We start from the raw sequence: 15,353 nt of genomic DNA, 5'->3' as shown, positions 1-15,353 counted from the left end.
TCATGACCGTGGCACTGGTCATGTCTGGGCAGGGGTAGGCGAATGGGAAGCGGGAGTACTCGTCCACAATGTTGAGAAAGTACACATTGCGGTCGGTGGAGGGGAGTGGTCCCTTGAAATCTACGCTCAGGCGCTCGAATGGCCGTGTAGCTTTGATCAGGTGGGCTCGGTCGGGCCTGTAAAAACGGGGCTTGCATTCCGCACAGGTGCGGCAGTCCCTGGTCATAGACCGGACCTCCTCGATGGAATAGGGCAGGTTACGGGATTTTATAAAGTGAAATAGCCAGGTGACCCCCGGGTGGCAGAGGCCATTGTGGAGGCCCTGTAGCTTGCCCCCTGGATGCTGGCACACATCCCTCGTGATAGGGCGTCGGGGGATTCGTTGAGGGCCCCCGGCCTATATATTATGTCGTACTCAAACGTGGAGAGTTCGATCCGCCACCTGAGAATTTTGTCGTTCTTGATCTTCCACCTCTGTTTGTTGTTAAACATGAAGGCTACCGACCGCTGGTCGGTAAGCAGGGTGAAGCGTTTGCCGGCTAGGCAGTGCCTCCAGTGCTGCACTGCCTCCACTATGGCCTGGGCCTCCTTCTCTACCGAGGAGTGCCTGATCTCGGGCCCTTGGAGGGTTCTTGAGAAAAAGGCTATGGGCCGCCCATCCTGGTTGAGGGTGGCTGCTAAAGCGAAGTTGGACGCATCGCTTTCGACCTGGAAAGGGATGTTTTCGTCCACTGCCCGCAGCGCGGCCTTCTCAATGTCGTGTTTAATGCTGTTGAAGGCAGTGTGGGCCTCGGCCGTGAGCGGGAAGGACGTTGATTTCAGGAGGGGACGGGCCTTGTCGGAATAATTGGGGACCCATTGGGCGTAATAGGAGAAAAACCCCAGGCACCTTTTCAGGGCCTTGGGAGTGTTTGGTAGGGGTAGCTCCCGTAGGGGGCGCAATCGGTCGGGGTCCGGACCGATTTCCCCATTTTCCACCACGCAGCCCAGGATACAGAGGCGCGTGGTGCTAAAGACACATTTATCCTCGTTGTAGGTGAGATTGAGTCTGAGGGCGGTTTTCAGAATTCTCGCGAGGTTCGAGTCGTGGTCTTGCTGGTCGTGGCCGCAGATGGTGATGTTGTCTAGGTATGGATAGGTGGCTGTTAACTGGTTCTCATCGACCATGCGGTCCATCTCCTGCTGGAAGACCGAGACCCCATTCGTTACCCCAAAGGGGACTCTGAGGAAGTGGTAGAGGCGTCCGTTCGCCTCGAAGGCGGTGTATGGACGGTCCTCTGGCCTAATGGGGAGCTGGTGGTATGCCGATTTTAGGTCGATGGTGGAAAACACCCGGTATTGCGCAATTTGGTTAACCATATCCGCTATGCGGGGCAGAGGGTAGGTGTCTAGCTGGGTGTATAGATTAACCGTCTGGCTATAAGCTATCACCATCCGCTTATTTTCGTTACCCTTAACTACTACTACCTGGGCGCGCCATGGGCTGGTACTGCATTCGATGATACCCTCCCGCTTGAGTCTTTCTACTTCAGACGCAATGAACCATCTGTCCTCCCAGCTGTGCCGCCTACTCTTGGTCGCTATGGGTCGACAGTTGGGTGCGAGGTTGGCGAACAGAGAGGGCGGCTTGACCTTCAGGGTAGCCAGACCGCACACTGTGAGGGGCGGCTGGGACCCACCGTAGGTAAGCGTGATACTTTGGTGGTGGCACTGGAAGTCCAGACCCAAGATCACGCTCACACAGAGATCTGGCATTATCAACAGTTTAAAATCTCTGTAATCAGTGCCTTTTACCGACAACATAACCGCGCAGAAACCTGTAATTTTTGAGGTATGAGTCTTATCAGCCATGGCGATTTTGCCCTGTGTAGAGACTATCGTTAGTGAAAGTCGTTTTACCAGGCTAGGATGAATAAAGCTTTCGGTGCTCCCGCAGTCAATTAAGCATTTAACCTTGTTCCCGTTTACCTCTATGTCCATCATCGATCTAGACAACGGATGCGGCCTGGATTGATCCACTGTGATTGAGGCCACCAGTGGGTCCTGGGGGTCCGTGTAGTTGGGACAAGATGGTGGACTCCATGAGGGTGGACAAGATGGCGTCCAAGATGGCCGCCCCCACGGCGCGCACGTGGCGGTGGCGGAGTTGGAGGCGGGGTTCCCTCTGCAGACTTTACTGAAATGTCCTTTCTTCCCGCATTTAAAACAGGTGGTGCCCTTCGCTGGGCACAAATGCCTGGAGTGTTTGTCCTGGCCGCAGAAGTAGCATTTCAGGCCCCGATGCATCGCGGCAGTAGTGGGGCTCCTGGGTGGAGGCTGGGGCTCCGACGGTGCTGGGCTGGCCTGAGACCTGGGAGGTGAAGTTGGCTTCCAAGATGGCAGCCCCCATGGTGCGCATGAGGTGGAGTGGGCCGCGTGGCCTGAGGAACAGGATTCAGAGTTCCTCTGGGCCATATCCAGCGATCGTGCTATGCCCATAGCCTGTTTTAAGTCCAGTCCCTCCTTTTCAAACAGTTTCTGCCGAATGTAATTTGAACTGAGGCCCGCAATAAAGGAGTCTCGGATCAGCTCCTCCGTGTACACGGTGGCAGACACGGCCTTACAGTTACAATCTCTGCCCAGTACTTTTAGGCTTAGCATGAAGTCCTCTAGTGACTCACCATGCCGCTGCGTGCGAGTAGTCAGAAGATGCCTGGCGTACACCTCGCTTATTGGCCGCACGTAGTGGGCCTTCAGAATGGTGCAGGCATCCTCGTAGCTGGTGGCATCTCGGATGAGAGGGGAGACCCGATGACTCACCCGGTTTCACAGGATTCCCAGTTTCACGTCTCCGGTGGCGGTCGCGGCTGCTATGGCGGTGGCTGAGGTTTCGATGAAAAATTCGAAGCATTGGAACCAGTGTCCGAACTGTGTGGCTGCGTCTGTGGCATGGGGGTCCAGATCCAAGCACTCTGGTTTCAGGAGTCGATCCATCTTGGTGTTTTAGCGATTAAAATTGATGTGCCATCAATAACTCAAGGACAAGAAGTTAAAGGATTCAACTGAAGGCTTTTAATCGCTAAGAACATTGCACGTCATTCCACATCAGATTCGTCTGGCAGAATGACTCATACAGCTCTTGAGACCTTTATATGACAAAAGACAGGGGCAGAGCCAATACACACAATAGGGGAAAAGGGGGCAGTACACACAATACAAGCAGGTAAAACACAGGGGCTGATGAAGACATATATTTCATCACAGACTGTTCAAATTTGCTGTCGCTAGAAAAAAATCAAATTTCTAATCGTAGCCTTCAGGCTTTTATCAAAGCGAAGGCTACTTCGCTTTGTAAATATCTAGAGTGGCCCTGGGAGTCCTCAATATTGACATTGACCCCATGAAGTATCATGGCTTCAGGTCAAGCATGGGCAAGGAAAGCTCCATGTTGAACACCACTTGGAAGAAGCACTGAGAGTAGCAAAGGCGGGAAAGTACTCTGGGTGGGGGACTTCAATGTCTATCGCCAAGAATGGCTCGGAAGCAGCACTACTGATCGAGCTCGCCGAGTCCTGAAGGACATAGCTGCCAGTCTGGGCCTGTGACAGGTGGTGAGAGAACCAACACCTACTTGACCGCGTCCTCACCAATCTAACTGTCGCAGATGCATCTGTCCATGACAGTATTGGTAGCAGTGACCACCGCACAGATGATATCTGCACTCCTCTAATTCTGCCCTCTTGTGCATCCCTGATTATGACCGCTCAACCTTTGGTGGCCGTGCCTTCTGTTGCCTAGGTCCTAAGCTTTGGAAGTCCCGGCCTAAACCTGTCCACCTCACTGTGAAGGAATAAGCTATATTTCAGAAAAATACACCATCATATGAACAGAATTCTGATTTTATTAATACATGATATACTGGGTTTAAAAATCTAAAGTCTCAATAACACAAGCTGTGCAAACAGGCTTCTGAGATGGGATGGTTTGATAACACAAAAGTTGTAAAAAGCACAAGCTTTTGAAATGGGAATTGGTTAAAAATACTAAAACAATGGCCCTATTGAAATAGCAGTTTGGAGCTTCCAGAAGGTCTGGAGTTTGGGAGAAACACAATGGAATGATCCAAGTAAAGTGTTAAAAACAAACACTTCGAACAGGAACACAGAGTATTAAAAAACCATGTGCCTTTGCAAAAGTAACATCAAATGAAACAGGAAACACGATATAATATAACAAACTAAGATGGCTAGGAAAACAAACACCCTAGTTGAAGTGTCTTTAATTTATATGTTGTAAATATGATACCAACAGAACACTTTGAAGATACGACTTCAATAGATGCACCAAGCAATCACGTGGTTTTTGTATTGAACTTGGAACACCACGGAGACAGGAGTCTGTGGTTTTAACCAGTTAAGGTGGTTTTAGATTTGAATGGAAGACCTTCGATAGGAATGGCATCAAAGAGACAAATCTGTAATAACAATTTTATATGATAAGTTTTTGGAACACCTAAAGGTAGAGACATAATAATGCATGCAGCAGCTAAATTGAGAGTAAGTATAGAGAAAAGTCAACAGGAAGATGCCTAGAGATAATTAGCTTACATCAGCAGAAAACTTCAAAGGATAAACCACTAAAAAAAGGTATAAAAATTGAGCTTTTCAGATAGACAGTCAGAAGTCGCTGGAAATGGGCAAAGCGATTCTCTCAACTTCAGAGGCATACACTGTAAGTTTTTAACTCTGAGTCTCGGGGATCAAGGTACAGGAAACTCTCTTTTTACCGGCACCTAAATAACCGGAAATCTCTCTTAACTGGCAAAATTCTGGAGTAGGTTCAGGTAAGTTTTACTTCATATTAGTGGCCGTATAACTGGGGTTCCTAGATCTGTGGCTGTGTAACCGTGGTTCCTGCACCTGTTGCCATGCAACAGGGATGCCTGGATCTATGGCCGTGTAACTGGGGTTCCTGCACCTGTTGCCATGCAACAGGGATGCCTGGATCTGCGGCCATGTACGGGGCTCTCGTACCTTAGTAAGTAAACCTCTCTGTAATCCGGACTTTTTGATCAACCAGCAGCACGCCAGTCCCGTCGGTGCCGGATAAAAAACAGTTTCCTGTACTTTTAATTTGATTTTGGTGGATATTCTGGATTAGAATTAAGAATAAGAAATGTAAAAATGTACGAAGTTAAGATTTGAGAATAAGGATCTCTGAGGATAAGAAATGTAAGCTATTTGTTTTTGAACTGTTAAAGTTGCGATTGACTCACAAGCTGTTAACTGCATGTCGGCTCTTAAATAAATCTATATATTTTTAGAATTGTCTCAAGTAGTATTTCTGTATCAAACTCGCAAACTCAATTTCTGTACAATCTTTTGTGAGGAGTTGCAGAATTCTGGGGGGTATTCTGGACCCTCATACTATCCGGAAGGTTACAGTCTAGTTAAACTTATTAAAAGTGCTATCCGGAGGACAGTAACATCTTCACATCATTCCTTTCCTTTAGGGAGAGATAATCTGAACATTTAGACCCAATTAAGCATCTTATAGAATTCAGCTATCTTTAACTTTAGTTAAAGGTGAACGCCTCGGGAATACGCCTGATCTGGGGTAGCCTGAAAAGGGCTAGGACTAGTAATTATCCCTTCGTCACTACCTCTCTTTCCTCCTTTAAGACACTCCTTAAAACTAACTCTTTGACCAAGATTTTGGTCACCTGCCCTAATTTATCCTTATGTGGATCGGTGCCAAATTTTTTGGCCGAGAAATTCAGTTGCGTTCGCCAGCCGTTAACGCCATAAGAGGGGTATATTTCCAGCGCTAGGCACTTAGCGCCCGGGCGCAGACCGATCTGTGCCTACGCCCAAATTCAGTTGACATTTAGCGCCGGCGCAAAGTGTTTGCGCCCGCTCAGCTGCGCGCGCAGCTTATGACGTCATTTCGTCGTGCAACGCTGTTTGTGCGCCCCAAACCGGAAATTCAGTGGCGCCCGCCCAATGTGGGCGTGGCGCTGTTAAGAACTGTGAAGTGGAACACAACAGAGGCCCTGTGGGCCTCGGGGAGCGCTAATTAAAGGGCACTTACACTGACCTATAAAACCCAGCCATTTTGCTGCAATGACTTTACTGCTTTGGATTTCTGGACAGAGACCAAGGGACAGAGCTTACTGATTTGGGACAACATAGGAGAGGTATTGTTGGCTTCTGGCCAGAGCTTTGACATTTGAATCATTGTGATTTCACTGTTTGCAACTTTATTATGGGGGCTGTATGGGGGTGCAACCCTCAGTTGCAGCATTATGTGCGAAGGGCTCGCAGACGCTGTGAGAGAGGGCCAGCCATGCCTAGACGCAGAGGGGCCATCAGGCGTCGGCAACGTAGGCCTTACCCACTCAGGCAATACTGGCAGCAGGTGTCCTATCTCACCATGGCTGCGGCGCATTGTGTTAAGAGGCTGCGCTTCAGAAGGGAGGTGGTTGCAGAGATCTGCCAGCTGCTTCACAGAGGTCTGCGTCCACAGCTGATGTGCAGGACGTCTCTCTCGGTGGAAGTGAAGGTCACGGTGGCTCTGACCTTATATGCAAGCGGCTCCTTCCAAGCCGTTGCTGGGGACATAGCGAACATCTCCCAGTTCGCCGTGCATCGCTGCATCCGGCAGGTCACCGATGCACTTTTCGCGAGGAGACACCAATTCATCTCCTTCCCCATGACCCTACAGAGGCAGGAGCAGCGTGCAGTCGGATTTGGCAGGATCGCGGGCTTCCTCATGGTGCAGGGCGCCATTGACTGCATGCATGTGGCTATGCGGGCACCTATCGACAATGCCGAGGATTACCGCAACCGGAAGGGCTACCATTCCCTCAATGTACAGCTGGTGTGTGACCACAGGCAGCGCATCCTAGCTGTCAATGCCCGCTTTCCAGGAAGCAGCCACGATGCATTTATCCTGCGCCAGACTACTGTGGCTGACATGTTCGAGGCACAGCCTCCACCAAGGCGATGGCTTATCGGGGACAAGGGCTACCTTTTGTGTACATGGCTCCTCCGCGCGCCCAGGACCCCAGCGGAGGAGGCATACAACGAAAGCCATCAAGCCACAAGGAACATCATAGAGCAAACGATAGGCGTCCTCAAGCAATGGTTCCACTGCCTGGATCGTTCCGGCGGACCTCTACAGTATTCGCCGGATAGAGTCTCCCAGTTCGTCGTCGTGTGCTGCATGCTGCACAACCTGGCTATCCGCAGGACTCAGGCACTGCCACCTGACATTGCACCACCACCTCAGGAGGATGAGCAGGAGGACCATGAGGAGGAGGAGGAGGAGTACCAGCCCAGGAGGGAGCCACAAGGTCCAAGGGCCGTCCGCCGGCGGCTTATTGAACGACACTTCTAGGCCCCCTGTCAGGGAATGGCCTGTGGCAATGAACGCACCTGAAAGCAGCCGCTCTGCAAGTCCTCAGCCGGTTAACGCAACAACCACTTGAAACATGACACCTGGACATGCTGAATAAATAAAAAGCTTTATTTAACAAACTCAGGGCCCTTCCCACATGAAACAGAGAAACAGACGAGACCCCCAAAAAACAGTCAAAAACATCTGTCACTCCCAAAACCTGGGGAGGACTAACAAAACTTGCCCATCCAAATGGCCTTCATCATCGGCCTTACAAAAATAAGCAGCCCCCTCCACAACACAAACACCCCCATAAAAACAAAAAATGCCTTGATCTTCGGCCTTACCAAAATAATCCCCCCCCAGAACACAAGCCCCCCCATATAAAAAAAACCGCTATCACCACACTCTACTGGGTGTGCCGAGAGGGCGAGTCCTTAGACAGGCTTCTCTGGCCCCTGCCCGACCTGCTGCTCTGCCTCAACCTGGGCCCTGTGGCTGTGGCAAGGCTGGGGGAAGGCTCATGAGGGCGACAATGCGTGTCGGCAGATGCCCTTGGGGGTCGGCCTAGACGAGGCCCGGCCTGGGAGGGGCCGGCTGGTGACTGCTGCAGCTGTGTCTGGCCAGCATCAGTCTCAGCAGCAGCTCGTCGCACCTTGGCTGGGGGAGTGGCAGTGTCGGCTGCACCAATGGGGGCAAGCTGGCTGATGGCAGGCGCGCGCTGTTCGCCAGAGACACTGGCACTCGGCCGGGCTGGCAGTGCAGCAAGCGCAGCAAGCTGGTGGAGGCCAGACCGCTGTGCTGCAGCAGGGCGGCGGGTGCCCTGGCGATGCGCCCGTGACACAGCGAGTGTGGCAGAAGTGAGTGCCCGAACTGCCCTGGTATGTGCCCGCATCAGCTCTGCCAGTGTCTGGACGGCACCACTCATGTACTCGCGACTCGCGTCCTGCGCTGCCGCGAGTTGCTGGACACCCCTGTCGTGCGCTGCCGCGAGTTGTTCGACCCCCCTGGCCTGTGATTCGCCGAAAGTGACCACACTATGAGCCAGGGACTCAATGGCCTGAGGCATCTGTTGCACAACCCCCATGAAGTCCTGGTGGCGCCGCTCCAACGCCGCCGACATCTCATCGAGGAGGCGCACCTCCTGGGCGAGGACCGTCTCCGGACTGGAGGGCGGACTCTCCCTCTGGGGAGAAGGCCGCCGTGCTGCCCGACCCTTCCCGCGTGCATCAACACCACTGGGCCCAGGAACTGCCCTCCCCTGCAACACTTCCCCCTGGCTCTCCTGCAGGCCAGACGTCTCCCCTCCATTGCCATTCCCTGGCGCGGATGAGGGTTCCCCCGATGTGCCGCCTTCCTCCTGGTCCTCGTCGTCCTCCTCCTCCAAGGGCCTGGCACTCTGAGCTTGAGGGACCACCTCCTCCTCACCAGCTGAAAGCAGGAAGGCACAAGAGTAGCTTTAGAGTGAGGACAGGGCGTCAGCGAGGGAGGCCTGAGTGGTGGCATTATGCGCATTTGTCGGACAGTGGGAAAGGATGTAGATCTGAAGCGCAAGGGCAACGAGAGAGGTCCAACCGGTCATGTCCTTACCAGTGGGTCCCAGTACAGGGTCCGCATCTCCGATGGCAACAGGGCCAGTCACCCGGCCACGCATGAGTCGAGCCACGCTCTCCTCCAGCTCACTGAGCGCCTGGTACTCGGGACGGCCTCCACCGGTGACAGACTGGCTCCTCAAATTCCGCGCCAGCTTGGCCTGCAAGAGAAAGGACGGCCTGTAAGTACAGTGTGGTGCCCTGTTGCTGTTTGCACTGCCTCCCATGGTGGAATAGCTTGGCCAGTGTGGTGCCCTGTTGCTGTGTGCACTGCCTCCCATGGTGGAATAGCTTGGCCAGTGTGGTGCCCTGTTGCTGTGTACACTGCCTCCCATGGTCGAATAGCTTGGCCAGTGTGTTAAGTGCAGAAAGTGCTATTGATGATCATGCCAGTGCCATAGCTGCGGGAGGAGGGCTGCCCATTAGGCCTTTGAGGTCCCTTTGCCCATAATGTGAGGTGCACATGCAAGGATGAGGAGGACAATGGAAAGGGTACTCACCTTCACCAACCGAGTGAGGTCGTTGTAATTCTTCCGGCATTGGTCCGCACTCCTGGGGACATCGCAGATGGATGACACCCTGCGGGCGATTTTCTTCCAGGCTTTCCTGTACTGCCTCCTGGGAGCCTTCAAAGATTGTGCGGTGCCCTGACATTTCCAAGAATTTGTTAAAATTCAGCCACTCCCTATTGATCTTACAATTATGATTTTTAAAAATTCTTTCATGGGATTTGGGCATCGCTGGCAAGGCCAGCATTTATTGCCCATCCCTAGTTGCCCTTGAGAAGGTTGTGGTGAGCCACCTTCTTAAACCGCTGCAGTCTGGCTGGTGAAGGTACTCCCACAGTGCTGTTAGGGAGGGAGTTCCAGGATTTTGACCCAGCGACGATGAAGGAACGATGATATATTTCCAAGTCAGGATGGTGTGTGACTTGCAGGGAAACCTGGAGGTGGAATGGAAGATTACCACCAAAATAAAAGCTGTATGATATCATAAGGTTAGTTTCGCAAATACTTGGCAAATGATATTGGCGCATGCAACTTAATCCCACAATCTTCTGACTCAGAGGCAAGAATGCTATCAATTGAACTAAGGATGACACATGGATTCCCAATACCTGTAGATTAAGTTTTGTAGGTAACTGTTGGTATGGGTAGACTGCCTTGTTTGCAATTTGACCTGCTTCCTTTCATCCTCGTCTTCACCCACCAAATAACACAAAAGTAATGGAACCCCTGTTGAAACATTTATATTTGTAATATATAATTGAAACAACTGCAGCTCATCCAATCAAATCTCTTTTGCCAAAAGCCTCCAAAATTAACTGGTAAAATTAGCACTTAAAATAATAACCTAATGCTAATGTACAGAAAAATTTCACTTCCAGGTACTATTATTCTGAAAGCCTGTTAAATGCTGACTTCATGTCAGCTCAGAATGGGCCTGCCTCCAAGACCTTGTTTATAATGGTGAAATTAATGCAAGGTGTATTCCTGGCACAAAGCACTTGAAATTGTGTCTTTGTTCATTGGCATGACATTTAAATTCATTATCAAAATGAAAGAGTCTCCTGTTTTTGACAAATGCTTGCACTGCCCATTTTCAGCCCCACAGGAAGTTTCCAATAATTGCAGGATGAGTGGAGAGCCAGCAACTTGGATCTTTGCCCAATTTTACATCCATATCGACTCCCATGCCGATAGCAATAGCTATTACATAGGATATATAGCACAGAAACAGGCCATTCAGCCCAACCAGTCCATGCCTACGTATAAGCTCCAGTCGCTCCTCCTCCCATCTTTCCTCATCTAACTCTATCAGCATAACCCTCTATTCACTTCTCCCTCATATGCTTATCTAGCCGCCCCTTAAATGCATCTATACTTTTTGCTTCAACCAATCCCTGTGGTAGCGAGTTCCACATTCTCACTATTCTCTGGGTAAAGAGGTTTCTTCTGAATTCCCTATTTGATTTCTTGGTGACTATCTTATATTGATGGCCCCTAGTTATGTTCTTCCTCACAAGTGGCAGCACTCTCTCTCTATCCACTCTATCAAAACCTTCCATAATTTTAAAGATCTTTATTAGGTCACCCCTCAGCCTTCTCTTCAAGAGAAAAGAGACCCAGCCTGGCCATCTTTTCCTGATAGGTATAACCTCGCATTTCAGTCATTATTCCTGTAAATATGTCCTTTTTATAATATGGCGACCAGAATTGTACACAATACTCCAAGTGAGGTCTAACCAAGGTTCGATACAAGTTTAGTATAACTTCACTACTTTTCAATTCTATCCCTCTAGAAATAAACCCAAGTGCTTGGTTTGCTGCTTTTATGGCCTTATTAACCTGTGTCGCTACTTTTACTGATTTGTTTATTTATACTCTGAGATCCCTTTGCTCCTCCACCCACTTTAGATTCTTATTTTCCAAGTAATATTTGATCTCTTTATTTTCCTTACCAAAATGTAATACCTCACATTTATTTGTGTTGAAATTCATTTGCCAATTATATGCCCATTCTGCAAGTTTATTTATGTCTTCTTGTAATTTGTTGCAGTCCCCCTCAGTATTGACTATCCCACCCCAATTGGGTGTCATAGTCAAATTTAGAAATTGTGTTTCTGAATTTAGAAATTGTGGCCGTGATTTCACCTACTGAGGTGGGTCTGGTGCGGCCGGGGTCGGTGGTGGGGTGCGACCATGCTGTTGGCTCCATTCTGCTCTGTGAAATGAATTTTATGGTAATTGGGCTTGTTAAGCCCGCCCAGCGTGTTTCCCGGCCAATTAAAGGAAGCGGGTCTGATGACGTCACTTGAATACGCGTCATCAGCCAGTTTCCTTAAAGGGACCATTCGCAAATTATTTTTGACAGTTGTGCTGTCAGTGTTCTGCAGCATTGAGCTGCTGCAAACACTGACAAGCACTGCACAGAGTTGCACGCCTGCACCCAGGCTCTCCCATGGCTCCCTCCATATGCTTATAGAGGGAGTCACAGCACGCAGGGAGGTTCTCTTCCCTTCCCATGGGTAGAAGAGACCTCCCTAGGAGATCAACGCAGCCTGGTTGCACATTGTACAGGAGGACACAAGCAGAGATGACATCAGGAGGGCTAGGCTGCAGTGGTGCAAACCTTTCAATGATCTCAGTAGATCACAAAACGTTACTGCAAAGCCACATTCAAACTCATCCTGCTGTGCCACTCATCACATCCCCATCACTCTGCCTTCCCTACCCTACTCCTGCAAATCCTTACTCACGCCAACTTACCTTACACCTCCACCCATCCCTCTCTATCTACATTATCACATCCCCATCTCACTAGCCATCCCTCACACTCACGCTCATCCTAATGCAATCATACCAACAACACACAAGGGTAGGCACTTGGGTGTTTTAGCCAATGTTCATGTGAAGTTTCTGTTAATGTGCTGTCAAGCATTGAAATCCTTATTTTCAACACTTTGCTTTCTTGGACAGGTTTGTTTGCACCTTTGGAAGTGGCTTAGTGAGTTGCAGTGAATGGTGAGGCATAACGGTACCCCCCGCAATGGTGATGAATGTGAAAGGAATGGCTTGCGCATTGTAGGAATGCTTTATGGTGTTGGTGTGGGATGGTGCCAACCTGCTGCATCATGTGGTAACCACGGTGTACAGCATCAAGTGAAATAAATCTGGCACTGGTGAGGCCATCCCTGGCATTGCAGGCAGCAATGTGCTTGGGTGCTGATGCCCTGTGTCCTGTGCAGCACCAGCTGATTGTGGAGCAGGCTGGTGTTGTTGTTGGTGCTGCTGGTGTGCCTGGAGCTGCTGGTATTGGAGCTGATCATGGTGGGATTCTGAGGACGAAGTTGAGATAGTTTCAAGGGAAACGATGCTGGTGGAATAGATGGCAGGTGCGGTTGAGATGACAGAAGCAATCTGTGAATGGTGAGAGAGCTTTTTCCAATGAGGTGACACTGGACAGAGAGTTTGCTCCAAACACTTGCAATTTGCATAAATCTCAATCTGTCTTCCAAATGCAGTAAGCAACAGCTTCTAACCTTGGAGAGTGAACACCTATGAAATGGGAGCTTGTATAGACCATTTGCAGCTGTCAACGAAAGAAATCATCACATGCTGACACAACATCCAACCTCCTTACCTGACGTGATCCCCGAGCAGCGGGGAAGCTGTTGGCGAACTCTAAAAATCTAAAGGTGAGCTTAAAGTACTTGTTAATTGCCTCATAACAATCTCTCTAATGATGTAAATTGCCTCCCCCGCCGCTTGGTTTCGGGTCTGTTCAGCGATGACAGACCCGACATCTGGGAGACTAGCATGGAGGCGGGTTGACAGCGGGTTCCTACCTGCTGTGGAAAAAACCATTCCCAGTGGACCCACCACCAAACGTGTCCGCTGACACCCGAAAAATTCCCCCCTGTGTTTTTGAATTTAGAAATTGTGTTTTTGAATTATCAAAAGGCTTCCCTGCTGTAACCCCACAAGAAGATTAGTGGGTACATTAGGGGTGATCGCAGCCTGATCCATTGAATGCAGCTCCCCAGTGGGAGTGCAGGATCACAGAACTACCCATGTTATCTTTACTTCCCACTCCTTAATAAAGTAAATACAATATTAATATTCCCATGTTGCATATGCTGGCTAAAACTTTCAGAATCATGCATTAAGCTGCCCTGAATCAAAGATATTTGCTAAGTATGAGGCCGAGAAATTCCCCCTTTTAGCGTTGGTATGTAAGGCCAGTTTCAGCAGAAAAATGGCGACCAGCTCACTTCCGGCCACTTCTCATGCGGCAATCAAGTTGGCAGAGTGGCTGTTGCCTGCGTTTGACAGAAGAATGCAAATGAGGCAGATCGTGGCATCAATCAGCGTGCAACGAGCTGCACGAGGGACCCCCCACCTACCAACGATACTTAAAGGGATCATCAACAACTTTCAGGTAACTTGTTTTTTGATTTCTACTGGCTCTGTATACGTTTGTGGAACTGTTTGGAGCTTTCTAGTGTTATTTAAAGTTGGTGAGGTGACAGGGAGTGTTGCTGAAAGTGGAGAAGGCATTGCTTCTGAACTCAAGAGTTCTGTCAGACTACTTGCTCCCAATCATGGGGGCTTTACTTGCAGTCCCACCTGCATGACAGGGAGATGGAGCAGAGGCAGCAAAGAAGTGGACAAGCTGCTTGCAGAGGGAGGAGGAGGAGGGGGAGAAGTGCTCTCTGCAGGAGGAATTACACACCTAGGGTCTTCCAAGAGCACTCCTCCTACATGCACTTATGCCAGACGCGGTTTATTTGGAGGCTCCATTTCACCAAGGAGGTGATCAAAGAACTCTGCCACCTCTTGGAACCAGACCTGCAGCCTCAGAGCAGAGTGATGATGTTGCTGCCAGTGGCCCTCAAGGTGACCGTGGTACTGAAATTTCTCACTTTTCATCCTTCCAGTCTGGAGCAGGAGACATAGCTAACATCTCCCAGTTCGCCATCCATCACTGCATCCACAAGGTCACAGAGGCTCTGCACTCCAGGAGAAAGGAATTCATTGGCCCAGAAATTCGGGTCTCCACGGGTGAGTACGCACGGGGTACTCACCCGTAAGCCCAATGGAAGTGCCGGTTTCCTGCATGCACTGCGCATGCGCGGGAAACCGGCACTTCCGTTCCCCTGAAAGAAGGGGTTCAGAGGTTGAACATGTGCGCAGGAGAGGCAGCGCGTGTGCATCGAACTTACGTTTTTTTTGCCGGTTTTCCCGGGAGGGTAAGTCTCCAGAAGTTAGACATGTAAAAAGCAGTCGCAAGGCCTGCTTTTTACAAGGTAAATGGTAAATTAATTAAAATTAAACATTTTTTCCACAGGTTTATTATTTTTAAATACTTTAAAGAAAGGTAAGTTTATTTTTAGCACCGTTAGAAAATAAAATTATTTTTTCAAAAATTTAAATTATTATTTAAAATAGTTATTTCATGTAATTTATAGTTTATTTTAAAAATGTGATTTTTTAAAAATGTATTTGAAGATTTAGTGATGTTTTGAGGCTTATAGTATTTATAAGTTTGACAGGTCCTGTCAAACTTATGAATGAAGCATTCCCTGCTACCATTGGCTCTCCATGGCCAACGTGATCCCAGGGGACGCATCAAACTAACTGCGCCCCTGGGATACGCAATCACTGTGTGACGGCAGTTGGAGCTGGCCCAGGATCGCAATTCCACGGGGGCCCACAGCTCAACGGTCGGTGCGCAAGGTAAGTGCAGGTCAGGGGCTTGCACCCGCAGGAAGCCCCCGACCCGAATTTCTGGGCCATTTTCTTCTCTCTAAACAGAGCGAAGCAGGCGGAGCACGCACGTGGCTTTGCCAGGATATTGGGCTTCCTCATGATGCAGGGCGCC

The sequence above is a fragment of the Somniosus microcephalus genome, chromosome 7, assembly GCF_052327205.1.
Source record: "Somniosus microcephalus isolate GS21.2 chromosome 7, FLI_Smic_1.0, whole genome shotgun sequence".
NCBI classification, from domain to species: domain Eukaryota; kingdom Metazoa; phylum Chordata; class Chondrichthyes; order Squaliformes; family Somniosidae; genus Somniosus; species Somniosus microcephalus.
Note: the sequence above shows the minus strand (reverse complement) of the source record.